General features: G+C 45.5%; 1 non-coding gene across 1 annotated transcript; it reads left to right on the forward strand.

Annotated features, from left to right (window-relative positions):
- Nucleotides 1-12,009: 12,009 nt before the first annotated feature.
- TRNAS-GCU (transfer RNA serine (anticodon GCU)) lies at nucleotides 12,010-12,091 on the forward strand. The gene has a single exon. It is a non-coding gene; the product is annotated as a tRNA-Ser (tRNA).
- Nucleotides 12,092-21,016: the final 8,925 nt, after the last annotated feature.

A 21,016-nucleotide genomic window follows, 5' to 3' on the forward strand; every position in this document is an offset into this window, starting at 1 on the left:
GGGCTTATTTTGTTATCTTCTCCAATGCCTATCAAAGCAAATTCAGACGATCTGTTAGTTCACGTATTAGTGATCCGGATTTTAGTCATAGTTCGTTGATAAAGGGAATGCTATGGCTAAAATCATGGAAAATAGTAAGATCTCCATTGACGAAAGAAAAGCGTACACTAACTGGAACGTCACCCATTATGTCACTAGCCTTAGTGCTAAAGTTAAAAAAGGAAAGTCTTCACCGATTTGGACTATACCACATCAGGGCAATTTTTGTTTACAGATAAATGGTCAGTCTGCTGACACTATACAAAGCTGTTCCCACACATATGTCTACTCCTCTCAAAACTCGCCTCCTCTAGTGCCGTCTCAAGGCACATATTTCATTTGTTACAATAGGGCTTACACGTGGTTGCCAACGGGTTTCTCCGGTACTTGCTACATCGCTTTCCTTCTTCCCCCTACATACACCGCTTCTGCAAATCGTCATCGAAACAGATACGGCAGAGGGATTATTAATTCCAAGGACACAGCAGGACAAGAGGGAGGAGATTTCCTCAAAGGATTTCTTCCTTTTTGGGGTCCAATGGCCAACAGCAGAAATATAAGGCAATTGGTTTGTGTCGTAGAAACCACCATAGACATCACTGTAGGAGCCTTAAGTAATATCACGGCAGAACTACAGGCAGATCGTCTCATGACTTTACAAAACCGAGTTGCCTTAGACTTTGTTCTTGCAGACCGTGGTGGAGTATGCAAATTGATCGGGTCAACTTGCTGTATTTTCATACCAAATGACGCTCCGACAGTATACCAAGCTATCTCTAAGTTACACATGATCTCTGAGTCGATTCATCAGGACGAAGGAGATTGGTCATTATTGGAGTGGTTTTGGGGACTACTGTCCAAATGGGGTTGGAAAATATTGACATTCCTTGGAGTAGTTTTAGCCATCATATTCTCTTGTTGCCTTTATATGCACTGCGGCCCCGCCATCTGCGACCTCTGTGCTACTATGTGCATCCCTAAAAAAAAGTCACAAAGAACAGAGAATATCAGAATGATGCTACAGCAACAGCTCGATGACCTTATGGCCATCGACATTGACTCAAATTAATATAAGCCTGAGTATCTTGCCTGAGTTCTGGCAAAAGGAGGGTCTGAGGAACTTCGATTTTCGATTGTGATCGTATCGACCCGCCATTTTGTGCTCCGCCGCCATCTTGTGTTGCCCTCACTCAGGCAGCATGACGATCGAAGTCTTTTTCTGCTTTTTCTGCAGCTTCGTGTCCAAATTAACCTTCTGCCTCTATTTGCAAAGCTGGTGTTAGGTTTGGCCGAGTACACTAATCCCTGTCTGGTTTTTCTACTCCCCGTCTCAACTATCTGTTGGTTCACACTATTCTCCTCTGACTTTATCTTATCGTCTGGCCTTCGCTGTCCTCTGCTAGCGTTCTCTCGTTTCACAACTGTCCTCCAATACACACAAACATATCTCGCCACCTGCAAGTTAGTTGTGGATCTGTTAATGAATTGGTTTGAAGGAGGGGTGACAAACACAGTTGAAGGAAAGACTTCTTCAAGCCATCTGATACTTTGTTTTCAAACCTTTCCTATTGGTTCTGTCCTGTCTTCCAATTTTCCTTATTGGCTCTTTCTTATGTGTTCTGGGTGTGTATTTGGTTAATGTATATTTTACATATGTGCTATAAAAGATTGTGCGCCACGGAGTGAAGAGGCAGTCTCCTGAGAACCTACCTTGTGTACTTCTGGGACAACTGTACTAGCTGCAGCTAATAAATCTGATCTTTTACGCCGACAGAGTGTCCCCGTGTCTCTGTGTAGCTAAGCAGGAGAACCCAGGAGATTAAGGCGTACCCTGCGCCGCCAGGTCCAAAAGGTTCTGGTTCTTCAAACAGCTGTCTCTAAGTGAGAGCAATAGCAATAACTTTCAGTGACAGAGAGAGTGGCAGCAGTGTCTCTCAGTCACTATAATATCACTGCCTCTCATTGGTGAGGTCAGTGGCACCTTTGCCCTCAGTGGCGGCCAGCATGGCTCGTGGGTGGTGGAGTGGGCGCGGGGGGGATTGCGGGGCAAAGGCTTGCCGGGTTCTCAATGTAAAAAATAAACACTTACCTTGCCGCCTGGTCCCGCGTCTCTGCTTCTGCTCTCCTCGTCGGACTCCTCGAGGAACAGGAAGCACAGCTGGGCTCCCCTGACCAATCACAATGCTGCAATGCAGCGTTGTGATTGGTAAGCACCCAGGCTCCCCTGGCCAATCACAACGCTGCAGTGCAGCGTTGTGATTGGTCTGAATGCTGTGACATGGAGCTCAGCCAGGGGCTGGAGGGGTGGGCATGTTCTCCATGCAGGCTGTAATGCAGCCTGCATGGAGAATAGGGAAAGTGGGCATGACTGTTTTGGGTAGCTTGAGAGGGCCGGCCAAACAGTCATGTGCACCTAAGTGTGGGCAAACCACTCTTCCCCTGCTCCGAGAGCAGAGTAGCCTTGTCTGCCAGCAAAGCAGCACAGAAACATAAAATGATAATCAGTTAAAGTTCTTATAATTGTATGTTTCCTCTACTTTGCACTGCTTAAAAAGCAGTGGGGCGATGCTCCTCCACCATAGCAGCGAGGCCCCCCTGTTTGCCCTGCAGTGAGCATGAGATTAAGGTCTCTGGGGCATATTAGCAAGAACCTCGTTAAAATTATCGCCGTTTTAGCGGCAGGAAACTGCCGCTAAAACGGCGATAATGGGCTTGCTAATATGCGTTATAGAATTCCAATAGAAGCCCAGGCTAGATGTGCAGGACATCTAACCTGGGCTTTTATTGGAATTCTATAACGCATATTATCAAGCCCATTATCGCCGTTTTAGCAACAGTTTCCTGCCGCTAAAACGGCGATAATATAATTTTAACGAGGTTCTTGCTAATATGCCCCTCTGTTTGTTGGGTCCAGGAACGTTCATGCCTTTCGATCACATCACTGCCTTTGAGAGACTGGCTTAGTGGCATATTTTCCTCTCTTTGACAGTGACGAACAAGGTCAGAAGACGATGGGTTGAGCGGCGGAGTCCACACCTCCGCACGATCACCTGGAGTCTAGCTCCTCCCCTTTCTTCTCGGATATCAGCGGTCATGGAGGCTGCTACTGGCGTTTCCTTGTGCTCCTAGGCAATTCTGCCGAACTGAGGCTTTGAACCTTGCCTGCTCGGAGGCGCTTGCGGGGGAGTGGAACAGGGAGCTGATTTCTACCCTCTTAATTCGTTCCTTTTTGACGGCTCTGTTACCGGGCGGTGCTGAAGCTGTTTGGAAAGGGCGATTCCGCTACTGTTGCTGGAATCACCCGCGCTTGATTGAATCCAAGTCCTTCGGCCGCCAGGAGTATGCAGAGCAGGTGAATGAGGCGCTCCGAGTTGGAACTATATCCTGCATATAGGGGGACAGAAATCAGGGACCTGATATCGGTCCTTGCTTGGAAAAAGGAGAAGGAGGTGAGGAGGGAGAAAGACTTAATAGACTCAATAACTATTGGTGAATTTTTTTTTTGAGTCATGGGCAAATTATTAAATGCACGTATTAATGCGAAAGCAAAAGCTCGCCGCCAGTTGCCTATGGAAACAAAGCACGTTAGCAAGTTAATTGACAAGGCGTCCTCTGAGAGTTCAGATGAGTTTGAAGGAACCTCTACGGTTCAAATGGATCAAACCAGTATAGTTGAGAGTCTGGTTCTGAGTGAAACAAGGAAGCTCAACATTAATCTGGGTGTTTTTCAACCAGCTCATCCACCTCATTTTCTGTCTCCCACTCAAGTTGACTCTGATGGTGAAGGTAAAACCGAAACTAAATTGGCTGATAGGCTAAAAGTTGGTAAGCAGTTCCCCCTGTTTGAGAAGAAATCCAGCATGCTCTTGTTAAGTAGTCCGGCTTGCACAGAGGGATCTCAATTAGTAACTTCTTCGGCAGATATTCAGTCCTCAGAAACAGCAGGCACTATCAATTCTGATCTTACTGATTCTCTCATGACGTCCAAGTCTGTGCCTGTGCCAAGTACTATTTTAGTACCTCCTCAGATTTTCTATCAAGATGAGCATACATCCCTGTTGACCACCCAAAAGCAAGATGATCTAACAATGATATCAGAAATAGTATCACAAAATTCTATCCGAGTTGGTTCTTCGACCGTTATGGATCCCAATACTGGCCAATCAATACCAACGAAGCTGTCTTCACCATTAACCGTGGACACTCCTTCCACAAGGTCAGCTGATCTTCTCAGTCCTGTTTTAGACATGAATACGGAGTCCACAGGTGAAATCCAGATGACAGTTAAAGACATGTTGAACTTAATTTTGGATGAAGTTCGGGAAATCAAAAGATCCCAAAAAGCTGAACTAGCCTCAATACACCAGCGATTGGAGAAGATCGAGGACCTAGTTCCTAGTTTTCCACTCCGTCTTCAAGAAGCTGAGATGCGAATTTCTACCTTGGAAGATCAAATGACGGCAGTTAAAAAAGATGTCAAAATAATCGATAAAAGTAGACGTGCATTGGAAAATAAACTCGATGACTTGGAAAATTTTACCAGAAGATCGAACCTCTGTATTGTAGGAGTCCCTGAGGGGGTAGAGTGATCCAATACAGTGCATTGGGCGACTTCCTTTTTAAAACAGAAAGTAATACCAGATTATGAAGGGGATTTAACAATAACCAGAGCACATCGGGTGCCCGCCCAACCTTTTCCCCACTCCACCCTACCTCGTACAATTCTGTTAAATTTCTCAGATACTTGGATAAAGGAAGCTATCTTGACTAAAGCATATCAGTTAAGACAATTTTCAGAAAACAAGACAACTAAGTGCCGGATTTTCTCCGATATGTCTGCAACTGCCGCACGCAGGAGGAAGGAATTCGTGAAAATGCTCCACTTGTTTAAAGCTAACGGCGCCCAGGCCATGATCGCTCAACAATCCAAACTGAAAGTTCTGGCACAGGGCAAGCATTATATGCTGTCAGACTTGGATGAAGCACAAGACTTACTGAAAGAAATCGCCCAGGGGCATAAGGGGTAAAAGTGACGGTTGAACCTCTCAAAATTTTTTGAGGAGGAGGAGGACCCCAGGACCCGAGGGGTGTAATACCAGGACACCCAAGGTTTAGGGGGTCAGCTCTGTGGCCGGTGTGGGGGGAGGGAAGTCGGGCCGCAGGTTGGGGGGTGGGAGTCCCGTGGGGGGGGTGGGGGGTAGGGGTGATGGGGGTACACAGGGTGGGGGAGGAGGATGGAAAAATTGAAAAAATGGAAGTCTTTATTGTTATGCATATTAAGTATTTTGCTTTGGATAGAGGATTTTTTGTTCATAAAATGTAAAAAGAGAGACATTTGCGGAAAATTTGCAAATTATTTTAAATGCTTAGTGGTGAGTGTTTGAAAATTATTTCTTTCAATGTTAATGGCTTAAATAACAAAAAGAAATTGCGGGCTATAGAAATATGGATCAAGTCTGAAAATCCTTCTGTAATATTGTGGCAGGAGACTCATATCTCATCTTTAAAACTAGATGAGTTTTCAATGTTTAGAACATGGGTCTCATACCGAGGCTTTTCTTTGTTTTCTAAATCTCAGCGAGGGGTTGCGATTTTCCTAAATAAGAACATTTATGCTGAGATTGTACACACAGAACAGGATGGTTCAGGGCGTTGGTGCTGGGTTACTTTTAAAGTTAAAAATAGATTGAGACCTATTACGTTTGTTAGTTTCTATGCCCCAGTAGAGGATAGTTTCTCAGCCTACGAAGATTTGTTTCAATCTTTACTGGTGGTGGTAGGAGACATTATCATTGGAGGGGATTTGAATCTGTTTATTAATTTAAATTTGGATTCAACTACGCAACCAAGGAAGCAACCTAAACCTAAATCGCTGAAAATCATTCTTAGCTATAAAACAATTTTAAACCTTTGCGACCCATGACGCATACGATACCCGTCAAAAAGAGAATATACATGTTGGTCAGGGAGATTTAAGTCCTCATCCCGGATTGATTTTTTTCTTGCGTCTTGACAGCTTAATACGTATTATCAGAGGACCATTCATAATGGGTTCTCAGATCACGCAATGTTAGTTATCGGGTTTGCTTTAGTACAAAACTTAAAAACTCCCAAGCGCTGGGTATTTAACAAAACATATTTGAATGACGAAGCATGGGTAACATCCTTGAATTCAGAGATTTGAGATTTTGTATCCCGTAACATTGAAACAGCTTCGCTTAATATCATTTGGGATGCCATGAAGGCCTTTGTTCGCGGAATTATTAAAGGCAAAGATGCAGCATTACTTAAAGCAGCCAAATGTAAGAAAACTGCTTTGGAACAACGAATATATGTTTTAAATGAATTAAGGCAGTTGAACCCCTCCCGCACCATTCAACATCAACTAAATGAAGCAAAACGGGAATTCAGCGTGCATTACTATGCTCAAAGCGAGGAGATTTTTTATAGGCAATCCCCAAAAATATACTAAGAGAGTAATTCTACTGGGAAGTTTTTAGCCTGGCAGGTGAGAGAACAAGCCACTGCCAATTTGATCAGAGGCCTAAAATGCCCATTTACGCCAGATAGACACAGTAGATTCGGTGGGGATAGGGAAGATAATGCTTGCTCATTATAATAATATTTACAGTCAGCAACATAATACTGATCAGCAAAAGCTAGCAGATTTTCTAGAAAAATGTGCATTGCGTACTCTCTCCCAAACTGATCAATCAATAATGCTGAGTCCATTTTCTTTGGAATAAATAGAATTGGTAGTCAAAGATCTCCCAAATGGTAAGGCTTGTGGCCCAGACGGACTGTCCGCTGAATTTTTTTAAATTTTCTTCTGTACTTTTTCCGATATTTTTTCGCAATTATTGAATTCGATGTTGGAAGGAGGCCCGATTCCGGATTCTTTCCAGGAAGGAACTGTGGTGAGGGATGTATGATGTAACAACGCGTACCATTACAACGCGGTATGTTACATCGCGGTTTTAACAACGCAAGTCGTTACATCGACTTGCGTTGGAGGGCGCTGGACATAGGAATAGTGTGAATTACTATTCCAACTCCAGTCTATGTACAGTAGGGAATGTGTTGGAATAGTAATTCACACTATTCCTTAGCCTACAGCGCCCTCCAGTGCAAGTCGGTGTAACGACTTGCGTTGTTAAAACCACAATGTAACCATACCGCGTTGTAATGGTTGCGTGGTAAAGGATGTTTCCCGTGGTGAGTTTTTTGAAGAAGGGGAAAGAAGCTAAAGACCCGAACTCGTATCGACCTATTACCCTATTAAATACAGACTATAAAATCGTCACAAAATTACTTTCAATGCGTTTAATTGAAGCTTTAGATTATTTTGAGACACGAGGGATCCCAGCATTGATTTTGTTATTGGACGCAGAAAAAGCTTTTGATTTGGTGGTATGGGAGACACTTTTTATTATCTTGGAGCATTTTGGTAATCCCGATAAAATTGTAAATTTAATTCGGAATCTCTATACTACGGCCAAAGCTAATATTATCGTAAATACGGTAACGGTTGGGACAGTTTTAGTCAAGCATGGCACGAGGCAGGGTTGCCCTTTATCTCCAGTTCTTTTTGCGTTTTTTATTGAGCCTTTGGCCGCCACAATACGGAACTGTGTCAGTATTCTCTCCCCAGTTCCCTCAATGGCGAAGATCAAACTATATGCGGATGACATTATGTTACTAATCAAACCCGAATTACATTCACAAGTAAGGGCTCTCCAGATTTTTTAGGAATTCGAAGCCTAAGGGGGCTATCGGATCAATAAAAAGAAAACAGAGATTTTGACGTGTGGGAGCAGTGATCCAGAAATGCACCCCGATTTAAGGGGTTGTTTCAATACTAAACCGAAAAGATACCTTGGGGTCTTTTTCTCTCATACAGTCAGGGATCTATATACGCTTAACTTTGATCCCCTTCTTCTAAAGATCCGTTCAATGTTCACACGGTGGAATTCTTTGCCAGTATCGATTCTGGGTCGGGTCGCCTTGATAAAAATGTCCATTCTCCCCATATTTCATTTTTTGTTTTCCACCATACCTTGTTTTTTGCCAGGAACTTTTTTTTCCAAGGTAGAATCTTTGTTTTCCGCTTTTGTCTGGGCAAAAAAACCACCTCGTATTGCAATTAGTACTCTTTACGAGGATTTAGATCAAGGAGGACTCTCTTTGCCAAATATTAGGGATTACTACAACGCATACTTTATACAGTATTTGTCGAGGTTCAGAAATCAAACCCAAGGTCAGACCTTATTTATAATTTTTTTTTCCGACTTAATCTGCCTAGAATATCAGATACCGCCCCCCCCCCCCGCAGATTATTAAATCTCCCACATTAGTCCGTTATAAGATTTTGCTATGGTTTCCTAAAAAACGTGCTGCTATGTTTAAAAGATATTCACTCCCATTGATTAATTTAACAACCCTGCTGTCCAGTATTTTCTCGTTAATAGGTATTAAAAGTGGATCTGAGATAGCGGGCAACTGGGTTAAGGCAGGATTTATTAAAGTAGTTGATTTTTTTTTAAAATGGAGAATGGATAACTCCGATAGAGATGGCAGGCTTCATTCAGAGGAATTTTATGTTGGTAGGGTCCTATAATACGATCTATAAATTTTTGGGACAACTTGATGCCACACAGCTTAATCAACCAACTCAATTGGCCAAAGACCTCTTTATGAATGAATGTGTAAGGAAACCTGGGGAGTGAAGCATTGCTTAGTGTATAGTAGGGAAGCGGATTTGGTCAAAAAGCAATCAAAAAATGGCAGGAACAGGAAAATCATGTATTATCTTTGAATACTTGGAGGACCATTAACAATTTTAATTTCAAGACACTTCAAGGTGCCAATTGGCGTAGAATGTTATTTTTTGGGAAATGGCTGTTGTATCGTACTCCCGCGGTTATTTCCAAAATTTATACAAATTATTCATCTAACTGTTTTAGATGCTTACATTACGCCTTTGCCAACTGGTCTCATATAATGGTCCATTTTTCTAAAATTAGGGTTTTTTGGGACGAAATAATAATAATAATAATAATACAGAATTTTATTGAGCGCGAACAGCTACCTCTCACGGAGGTGTCCCGGCGCTAGACACAGGCAGAGAATACATAACCGAAATTCAAGTCATTAGCAAGGTTGAGTAAAGAGCCAAGTCTTCAACAATTCTTTAAAACGGGGTTCAGAAGGAGCCTGCTGAAGCTCAGGGGGAAGTGAATTCCGTAGCATTGTTACATTTGCCGAGAACGTTCTGCCTCCCAGACGAGCCTTTTTTATTCGAGGCACTGCTAGCTGGATCCGGCAGTTGGAGCGAAGAGAACGGGACTGTGTGTATCTTTGCAACCGATCTCTCAAGTATATTGGACACGAGCCATACAAGGATCTAAAGGCTAACGTAAGAGCCTTAAATTTGATCCTGTTGGCTACTGGTAACCAATGAAGTGATCGAAGATGCGGAGAGACAGAATGCTTAAATGGAATATGCATTAACAGCCTCGCAGCCGCATTCTGGACCAATTGCAGGCGTTGAATTAGGTATTTAGGCAGACCCAGGAACAAACCATTCGCGTAATCCAATCTAGATGTCACTGTCGCTTGGATGACCGTTTTCCTGCAGTCCACCGGAAGAAGTCGCAGGATTTTGCGAAGATTCCTAAGTTTACCTAAACAGCTTCCCATCAGCTGTTGTGTGTGCGAGACAAACGACAGATTGTTGTCCCAGCGCACCCCCAGGTTTTTTGCCGATAGGCTAGGGGAGGGGGCCGGACCCATCGCCCTCGGCCACCAGAGCTCAGAGGGGGGCGGGGTACCTTTACCAAAAAAGAGCACCTCCGTTTTATCTGCATTAAGTTTTAACTTATTAGTATTCATCCAGCGCGCAACATCCTGAAGACAGCCTTTAAAACTAGACATGGCCGCCACTGACACCTCTGCGTATGGAAACACAAGCTGGGTGTCATCGGCATAAGATACTGCCTTGACCCCCCAGTTAGCAATAAGCGTGAAGAGTGGGGCCAGATATAATATTTGTCTTCTTTCAAACCTATTTTAAAATTATGATCCCTCTAAATGAAAAATTGATGCTTTATGGTTTTGATCCGGACCTTAAAATCCCTGTCCAGTTTGTTAAATTACTGTATATCACAATGGCAGTGGCCAGATCCTTGCTATTACAGAACTGGCGGTCAGAACAGATTCCATCTAAGCTAGAGTGGATACAGAAAATGAGGAGAGTCAGGAAAAGTGAACAAATCTATGCCCTGCGGGTGGGGGGGGGGAGGGGGGGGTAAGAAAATTTGATAAAATTTGGGGACCTTACTTTGATTGATTTCTATTTGGTTGAGGATGATCAACTGCAATATTTGACAGTATTTTAGGTTGAATTTGTTTATGCTGAATTTGGTTTTATGTATTGCTGTTTAGTGATGTTTGTAATGTCACTAAAGTACTTCAATAAAAAAAAAAGACAGTGACGTCACTGCTTCACAGAGATGAATGAGGTGAGTGCTGCTGTCTATCCATGAAAGGATCCCTTTTGCCTTTCAGTGACATCAATGTGTCAGTGAGAGGGTCAGTGACATCACAGCTTTTTAGTGACCTAATGGGTGATACCTCTGCCCATAGGCGCTGGATGTAAGGGTGCCGGGGGTGCTGCAGCACCTTCAGTAATAATTCTGCTGGAGTTCAGAAGGTGAATGAGCAATAAAGACCCCTTGATATTTGTGCGTCTCCTGTCACATTGGCTGCTGTTCAAGGTCAAATGTCAAACACCAGGCTACAGCTTCTGAAAAGTGCTGCTTACTCCGAAACTGGAGAGCACTTTTGTTTCTCTGACCGCAAAGTGCAAGGAATTTGTAAAAGAGACCCAGGTGACAAGCTGGGGACAGGAAACAAAAGGAGACGCTGCAGGATGGCAGTTCTTTTCTAAAACACAACATTTAAATATCAGGAAATGAACTATAAACTTTTCAAATTATATCAGCAATTGGGAAAGCACAAGTGAAGCACTTTTTGTAATTCTGAAGTGGGATGGAAACAAAGATTGAAATAGGATCAAAAGACATCAAGACACTTTGCTTGGTGATGCACAAGTGATAAATGTTCACCGAAGCTCCATGTCCGCACATTCGTTTTTGCACTATACATTACAGTAAAACGGCAAGTCTATGCAACGGTAGTGGCAATCTCAAGGGAAAATGCGCGGTCTTTAAACAACAGTGCGCTTCCTTACTAGGGCTCTAAAATGCCCAACCAGCTGCATCCACTCCCTTCACACTCTCCTGAATGGGCACATTTACTACACTTGTGTTTTTTGTGTGAGGCTTGGGTCTTTCACAAGCTCTAGGACTTCAGAGATATAACATTAATAGCAGCCCCCCACTTAAAAATTGTTCCAGCACCACTCTCGCTGCCCCTCCTTAGACCAGTGACTTCCCTGCCTCTCATTGAGGGGGTCAAACATCTGTCCTCAGTGATGGGGTCAGTGTCATCATTGGTACCGCGCACGTTGTTGGTTAATCCTTGGTTCCAAGGGACCCCCTGAGGTGAATGAATTGTTGGCAACGCATACTTTGAAGCGACACAGGCCACAGCTAAGCAAGCGGGCGGGTGAAAGGTGAAAGTGGCAACTGGTCCAGCCGCATTTCAGAGCCTTGTTCTGTGATCATGCCTCATAAGAAGGTTCACTCATGTCTGGAGCTCTGAAAAGAGAAACCCAGGTAGACCTGCAGCTTGAGAGCAGGGCGCGGTGTGTAACGAAGGTATGTGAGGGACCGAGTTTTTCCTGTGAGATCTCTTAGGCAATGGGCGGGCTATTCCCAAACAGGTGTCTTTTTGGCAGCGCTTCCGGTTCTACTTCAATTTGATAAATACTCAGAAAGTATTAGATAGAATGCTGTTAGGGTTCTGCTGGAAACAAATAAACGCCTGTCCACAGGGACAGAACAGCGAGACGAGGTGGCCGAGTGGTTAAGGCGATGGACTGCTAATCCATTGTGCTCTGCACGCGTGGGTTCGAATCCCACCCTCGTCGGTAAGTTTCTTTTACCTCGTTTTAAAGTGTGTTTTTAAATGTCATACAATTACTGTACATTCTAATGAGAAGGACAATGTGAGGTTTTCAAAAGTCGACAGAAGGCACCGGTCTGGCCGCCTTGCAGATTACAGCAGAAAGAGTTGTGTGCTCCCATACTCGGGTTCAGCCTGTCGCTGGCCGACCTTTGCAGCCCTCCTGTTACATTTTAACACGCGAGGCATTCTAAAGTGGTGGAGTGATTGCTTACAGGGCGCCAGCGAATGAAAGTATGAACCCTGGAGTTTTTACCCCGACAGTGTCAAGCTGAAAGTAAACTCCTGTCTCTCCAGCAGGCGGGAAGAAATCCGCTGGAGGAAAGAGGCCTTACAGTTCCCCCCACCTCTTGTTGAACTAAGCGTCAGGTGCAAAACCTGTATTTAGAGGTCGCTGACCTAAGATAGCATTTGCATGGATAAAATGATATAGCTTTTAGCTCAGCTTTTAAAATGTAATCATATTAATGTTAGGGGCGTGGTATCCATTGGTGCAGCAGGTACAGTGGCACCGGGGACTGGAGTCACGAGGGGCCTACTGAATCCTGATTTATGCTGCATTTTATAAGTCAAAAAGCAGCCAGGGGGACGTTTTCTTCCTTGCCCATGACATACTGACTCCGCCACTGACTGATTTAAGTAAAATATGTTTACAGGCAAAAAAGGTGTGTTCTGTTGCCTCTCAGCCTGTATGGCATACGCTCGCGCAGACAATAGATGTCATTCTACAGCGACCTAAGGGTCGCCTGGCAAGGGAGATGAGCGTCTGTGGGCATGTTCCCCATGCCTTGTAAGAGTCGGCTGATCTACAGGGCGCCGTCCTGCATGTCTATCAGCTGAGCATTCGCGAGGATCGACATCCAGGCGTGTTAAAGAGGCCGACAGGAGGCGCTCCTCTGACAGACACGCTCTCCTATTCTTGGGTGTGCTTGGAGCAGTGGTGGAGTCCACGCTGGAACATATGAACATATTGTGTGACTGCGTTTATTTATTTAGTAATTTAAGGTTTTTGTAATGCTTGTTTAACCTCAAGATGACAGAGCGCTTCACAAACAACCGCGGTGTGCAAACACCAGTAAAACTCTCCCTTTGGAAGGTATAAATGAATTTAAAAAACATGTCTGGGAGCTGCTTCGACTGTCCTTCTGGTGTTTGAGGGATACGGCAAGGCAGGGCCTAGGAGATTCTTTATTTGCTGCAACATTTTCTGATAACTTGAATTACAACATATTGCAAGCCAAGCTCGCGAGACAAAACCGAGTACGAGCATGGACCATGTTGGAACTTCAGTAGCATAACATAGCCTGGCATAGCATAGCATAACATAGCATAGCATAGCATACAATAACATAACATAGCATAGCATAACATAACATGGCATGGCATAACATAACATAACATAACATAGCATAACATAACATAGCATAGCATAGCATAGCATAGCATAACATAACATAACATAGCATACCGTAACATTAAACATAGAATAACGTAACATAACATAGCATAGCATAACATAGCATGACATACTGACTCCGCCACTGACTGATTTAAGTAAAATATGTTTACAGGCAAAAAAGGTGTGTTCTGTTGCCTCTCAGCCTGTGTGGCATACCTCGCGCAGACAATAGATGTCATTCTACAGCGACCTAAGGATCGCCTGGCAAGGGAGTTGAGCGTCTGTGGGCATGTTCCCCATGCCTTGTAAGAGTCGGCTGATCTACAGGGCGCCGTCCTGCGTGTTCATCAGCTGAGCATTCGCGAGGATCGACATCCAGGCGTGTTAAAGAGGCCGACAGGAGGCGCTCCTCTGACAGACACGCTCTCCTATTCTTGGGTGTGCTTTGAGCAGTGGTGGAGTCCACGCTGGAACATATGAATATATTGTGTGACTAGATGTATTTATTTAGTAATTTAAGGTTTTTATACTGCTTCTTTAACCTCAAGATGACAGAGCGCTTCACAAACAACCCCGGTGTGCAAACACCAGTAAAACTCTCCCTTTGGAAGGTATAAATGAATTTAAAAAACATGGCTGAGAGCTGCTTCGACTGTCCTCAGTGTCTCCTGCTTTCCTATAAACATATTGCACATCTGTCAGGACAGAGCTCGCATCCACCCAACTTTCCAATCTTCCCAGTAATATTCGTCCTGCAACCGTAACCAATGAGTCTAAAAGCAAAATTGGGCAGTAGCATTTCAGTTGTCCTCTATCTCCTTTTTTTGATGGGGACAATAATAGATTCAGACCACGAACTAGGAAGACCACACACTTTGCCACAGACCTTAAAACGTTCTTCAATGCGGATGCCCAGAATTCAGTGTTAGCCTTAAACATGTCCCAAGGAACCCCATCAGGACTGGCGGCCTTGCCACTAATCAATCAATCAATCAATCAATCAATCAATCAATCAATCAATCAATCAATCAATCAATAATTCAATCAATCAATCAGACATTTGTAGAGCGCACTACTCACCGTGAGGGTCTCAAGGTGCTGAGGGAGGTGGGGGGGGGGGGGGGGGCTGCTACTGCTCGAATAACTAGGTCTTGAGAAGTCTCCTGAAGGTCAGCAGGTCCTGGGTCTGTCACAGGTGGATGGGGAGGGTGTTCCATGTCTTGGCGGCAAGGTGGGAGAAGGATCTGCCACCGGTGGTTGTTTGGTGGTTGTGTGGCACGGTGGTGAGGTCAGCAGAGCGAAGCCGGCGGTTGGGAGTGTAGAAGGTGAGTCGTTGAGGTATGCTGGTCCGGTGTCGTGGAGTGCTTTGTGAGCGTGGGTGAGGATCTTGAAGGTGATACTCTTGTTGACGGGGAGCCAGTGCAGGTCCCACAGGTGGGCAGTGATGTGGCTGTGGCGGGGATGTAGCGGATGAGGCATGCGGAGGCATTCTGTATGCATTGAAATCTCTTCTGGAGTTTGGCCATGGTTCCAGCGTAGAGGGCGTTGCCGCAGTCCAGCCTGCTATTGACGAGGGCCTGGGTGACCATCCTTCTGGTTCTGGTGGGGATCCATTTGTAGATCTTACGAAGCATCCGGAGGGTGTTGAAGCAGGAGGAGGAGACGGCATTGACTTGCTGGGTCATTGACAGTGATGAGTCCAGGATGAACCCCAGGTTGCGTGCGTGGTTGGTGGGTATCAGCGCGGTTCCCAGCGAGGCCGGCCACCAGGAGTCATCCCAGGCAGAGGGGGTGAAGCCGAGGATGAGGACCTCCGTCTTGTCCAAGTTCAATTTCAGGTGGCTGTTCTTCATCCATTCGGCGACGACCTTCATTCCTTCGTGGATGTTGGTTTGGCGGTGGTGGGGTCTTTGGTGAGGGAGAGGATCAGCTGGGTGTCATCGGCGTATGAGATGATATTGAGGTTGTGCGATCGGACGCTGTTGGCAAGCGGTGTCATGTAAACGTTGAAGAGGGTCGGGCTGATGGATGAACCTTGGGGTACGCCGCAGGTGATCCTGGTGGCTTCAGATCGAAATGGAGGGAAGCGGACTCTCTGGGTTCTGTCGATGAGGAAGGAGGTAATCCAGTTCAGGGCTTTGTCGTGGATTCCTGCGTTGTGGAGGCATGTGCGTAGGGTGTGGTGGAAGACAATGTCAAAGGCGGCCGAGAGGTCTAGGAGGATGAGGGCTGCCATTTTGCCGTTGTCCAGCAGGGTCCTGATGTCGTCAGTGGCAGCGATGTGGGCAGTTTCGGTGCTGTGGTTGCGGCGGAATCCGGACTGGGATGAGTCCGAGGTGTTGTTCTCTTTGAGGAAGCGGGTCAGTTGTCTGTTGATGATCTTCTCGATGACTTTCACCGGGAACGGGGAGCAGGCAGATGGACCGGAAGTTCTTGAGGTCCTTGGGTCTGCCTTGGGATTCTTGAATAGGGCATTGGTCTCTGCGTGTTTCCAGCTTTCCGGGAAGGTGGCGGTCTCGAATGAGCTGTTGAAGATCTTTCGGAGTTGGGGTGCGATGATGGAGCTTGCTTTGTTGAAGATGTGGTGGGGGCAGGGGTCAGACGGTGAGCCAGAGTAGATGGTGTTCATAGTTTTGATGGTGTCTTTGTCGTTGACGTGGCTCCAGGAGTTCAGGAGGCTGGTGTGACGGGGGGGCAGAGAGTCTGAGGTGTCGGTGGCTGTTGAGGGGGGTCTGAGTGTTGAAGCTGTCGTTGATGTCTATGATCTTGCGGTGGAAGAAGGTGGCTAGAGAGTCGCAGAAGTCTTGTGACAGCGGGATGTCGTTGGAGCTGGAGCTGGGGATGGCGAGATCCTTCACGATGTGGAAGAGCTCTTTGCTGTTGTGTGTGTTGTTGTCGATGCGTTCCTTGAAGGAGGCCCTTTTGGCGTTTCAAATGAGTTGGTGGTGTCTGCAGCTGGTGTTCTTGAGGAGAAGTGGATGCAGCGGTGGTCAGTCCAGTGGAGTTCGGTGGTGTGGCTGAAGGTGACTTGACTGCTGGCAGAGAAGATGGGGTCGAGCGTGTGTCCGGCAGAGTAGGTGGGTGTTTGAGACCGAGGTTGGCAAGGTTATCCAGCAGTGTGGTGGAGTTGCTGTCGTTGGCGTTCTCCAGGTGGAAGTTCAGGTCTCCGAGGAGGATGTAGTCTGTGGAGGCCAGGGCGTGCGAGCTGACGATGTCTGTGATGGAGTCGCTGAACTGTGGCCGGGGTCCGGGGGTCTATAGACGAGGGTTCCTCTGAGGGTGGTGTTGGGATCGATGTGGATCTGGAAGTGTAGGTGTTCGGCGGTGCTGAGGGTGTCTTCAGTGTTGGTCGAGATTCTGAGGGTTTTTCTGTGGACAATGGCGATTCCTCCTCCCTCATTATAATCACGAGGAGAACCTCAGCTAAATCATCAAACATTAATGGATTCCTCATAGTTGCATCAGTGCTAGGAATCTTGACTACAGGGACCATATCAGATGGAAGCTGAGCATAGATGCCCCACAAAGAGTCTACCCAGTTATTTGCAGTGATATAAGCCTCCACAGATGGTGCTGAAGACCCCTTAAACAAGCATTTGCAATGCAAAATGTCTTGCATTCACGCGAGTTTGAGCTATTGGCATTGTAAATGACAATGCATTTTATTTATGTTTTGGGCTTTAAAACATAATTAAAAGGCATTGTCATTTACAATACTAATAGCTTGAAGTCTTCCAAATGCGAGACCATTTGCATTGCAATAAAGGGCCTTCTCGACTGCTTGTTAGATTGTAAATATCAGAGGAAGAGACAGGCCTGAGACGTCTTCAAAAGTAGTGATAAATAGTTCAGTGAAGCAGATGTGTAAGTGTTGTAAATTACACAGACACAAAGTGTGAAGTGAGAGTTACATATGATCCGACTACGAACACTAACAAAGCGCTCCAACACCTTTCGCTCTGTGATTATACTGTCGCGGCTCAGGACAAAGAGCGGGGGGGGCTATTTCCTGTCCTCTCTGTTATTTGAGTGTGCAGTGTGGCATTGCGTAATGTCATTGCTATCTTTGGCCTAATAAAAACACTCCAGCAGTAGTAGGGTCCTGGCTTCTCCTCCTAGTGCAGGGTGGGCTGAGCTGTATGGCAGGCATGACGGGAGGGAGGGATGGTCTCGGCTGCAGCTCTGGCCTCGTACAGTGCCCCTGCTATTACTAGTGAGCGAGAGGTGCTGAGGTGGTGGTATTGGTGGAGGTGGGATTGGTGGTGGTGGTGGTGGTGGGATTGGTATTGCTGGTATTGGTGGTGCTCGTATTGGTGGTGGTGTATTGGTGGTGCTGGTATTGGTGGTGGTGGTGGTATTGGTAGTGGTTGCATTAGTGGCATTGGTGGTGGTGGTATTGGTGGTGGTGGCGGTATTGGTAGTGGCCAAATTGGTGGTGGTGGTGGTGATATTGGTATTGATGGTGGTGGTACTGGTATTGGTGGTGGAATTGGTGGTGGTATTTGTATTGGTGGTGGTTGTACTGGTATTGGTGGTGGTATTGGTTTTGGTGGTGGTGGTATTGGTGATGGTGGTATTGGTATTGGTGGTATTGGTGGTGGTGGTGGTATTGGTGGTGGGAGTATTGGTATTGGTGGTGGTATTGGTATTGGTGGTGGTGGTATTGGTGGTGATGGTATTGGTGGTGGTATTGGTGATGGTGGTGGTATTGGTGGAGGTTGTGGTATTGGCGGTGGTGGTACTGGTGGTAGTAGTGTTGGTATTAGTGGTGGGGGTATTGTGGTTGTGGTGGTATTGGTGCTGGTATTGATGGTGGTATTGGTGGTGGTGGTGGTGGCATTGGTGGTGGTATTGGTGGTGATGGTGGTATTGGTGGTGGTAGTATTAGTGGTGATGTTGGTATTGGTGGTGGTATTGGTATTGGTGGTGGTCGTTGTATAGGTGGTGGTGGTATTGGTGGTGTTGGTAGGGGTGGTGGTGGTATTGGTATTGTTGTTGGTGGTGGTATTGGTGGTGGTGGATGTGGTGGTATTGATGGTGGTGATGGTAGTATTGGTGATGGTGATGGTGGTAGTATTGGTGGTAGTATTGGTGGTGGTGGTATTGGTGGTGGTGGTGATATTAGTGGTGGTGGTACTGGGTGTGGTGGTGGTAGTGGTATTGGTGTTGGTATTGGTGGTGGTGGTATTAGTGGTGGTGTTGATATTAGAGGTGGTATTGGTGGTGGTGGTGGTGGGTGGTATTGGTGGTGGTATTGGTGGTGGTATTGGTATTGTGGTGGTGGTTGTGTTGTTGTTAATAAAACAGACTTTTGAAAACAACCTGTCAGGTGGTTTTAGTGCAGATGACATGTAACATAGATGTGCTGTTGTCAGCTTCAGCCCATTAGTACAGGATTGTGTCCTACCTGGAATTCTCATGACTTCATTTGCTAATCATTTCTGAATCCATTTTACTTGGGGGGTTGAAACAAACACGAGATAATGCCATGTTAAAGTGATTGAAAGCAGGCGCCTGTGTTACGGGGACAGCTGTACTGCTTAAAAAAGCACAAGCCATTTCAGCGGAAGGAGCGCATGTCCGGCCTGCAGTGAGAGAAGTTCAAAAAAGTAAATAGTGCTTACAGACTAAATAAAAGGTCCCGTGTAACAACGAAGTAAAGGGGCCAGTCGCCATGGGAGGGTACAAATTAAAACAAGGCCGTACTAAGAAGGGACTGACAAGCCTATTAACGAATCCGAAGGCAGCATTTACGAAAGACAATGACACGCGCCAATGAAAAATAGGGGAGAAGAGTACATATTCAGACCTCATCTTTGTCTCTAGGATACTTAGAAAGGGCCATCAGGAGGTGTCTGTGTTGGTGTGACCAGCCTGGGTGATCATCCGTCAGAGGGCCTTGCCGGCCTGTCCACAACCACTTGACAGATCTAAAGATCACACCAAAGATGCACTTATTGCTTCTCCTCTGCCTAGTTCTGTAGACAATCCATAAACTCATGGCAATTCCGGCAAATTAGGTCCTTGAGTAACTGATCGGTGTTCACATTACATTATTTAATTATGGATCACCTCAAAGTCGTCTATTATGAATTGTGGTATATCCACCTGTGAGCTCAATTTGAACTTTACTGAGGGAGGATTATAATTGCTGATACAAATTGAAAGGATGTTAAAATCAAAAGCACTAAGTCGCAAATTATCAGGAAATAAAATAAAATCTCTAGTACTTGTTATGTCCCAGCCATGGAACTTCTACTCAATGAAACTACAAGGGACCTATTGCAATTATCATGAGCACAAATAAGGTTCTATGTAACAATCAAAATAGTTAAAGCCTCCCCATAATGGTCATGATCAAAGTGAGGTACCTCCTCCCCCAGGGAGTCAACCTGAACCATCCCACGCACCTGTGTAGGTAGCGAACAATACAAATGGGCGTGGAAATCCCCGGCCCAGATTATAATACAATCTATATTCCTGGTAAAAAAAAAGGCTCCTAAGACATTCTCCAGATCATAAATAAAAAGAACATAACGTTTGCAAAACAGATTATCGTAAAAGTGTCACCATTTAATCCAGCTCCCCTGGAAGGTCTAGCAACAACAGCTGGAAATACGAAGAATTCGACCAAAACCTTTGGACTTTTCCCAGAAACAGGAATTAAACTAAAATGGCAATGCTGCCCTTTACCATTCACATTTTTATGAAAAGAGCGGGTATATAAAAGGTTGAGTAGCCATCTACATGGAAATACAGTCCAAGTCTCTTAGAAACAGAGAAAAATCCAGTCAGAATATCTAATTCTGCAGTAGTCCCCACCACATTCCATGACAGCATTTCAACCTGGTTATAGACCAGGGAAGCGCTATGCAGTATACTGTTCTTGTTAATGTTATGCCATTTTCACCACCTGCTCAGCCAGTGTGTTGTGCTGTGTGCTGCATCGAACGCTGGAGTGATGATGCGCTTCGGAATGTTGAGTGCCTGAGCGGTAGACTTACAGTTGAGAATGGGCTGAGCAGCAGGCAGGCTGCTCCTGGTGGGGCTGATCTACAGAGCCTGTAACTTACTACAATAAAACATCTTGAACTACTTCCTACCTGCTGGGACCTCATTACTACATTTATTTTGGCGATGAGGATGAACGTTTTCGTTTAGCTGCATGGTGACAGTCGACTTGCTTGTCTTACTGCTTAGTTACCATAATGTGTGGCAAGTCTGTGCATAATATGACGTCGGTCTCAAATACTCAGAGGTCTCCATAAATGTGTGCACTATATGTTTTTTTACGTCCTCGACGCATGCTGTCTTATGACTGCACACTGGACAGTGGAAACCTGTGTTCTCTCTTATTCCCAGTGACAAGCTCACTGTTAACTACTACAGGCACCGGATAATGAGCCATCCTCCAGCTGCATCTAGTCATCTTTCGGTGCTCACCCCATGGTTGTTTCCTTGTTTCCTTGTTTCCTGTGGGACGTGGGGTGA

The sequence above is a fragment of the Triturus cristatus genome, chromosome 12 (assembly GCF_964204655.1).
Source record: "Triturus cristatus chromosome 12, aTriCri1.1, whole genome shotgun sequence".
In the NCBI taxonomy this organism is placed as follows: Eukaryota; Metazoa; Chordata; class Amphibia; order Caudata; family Salamandridae; genus Triturus; species Triturus cristatus.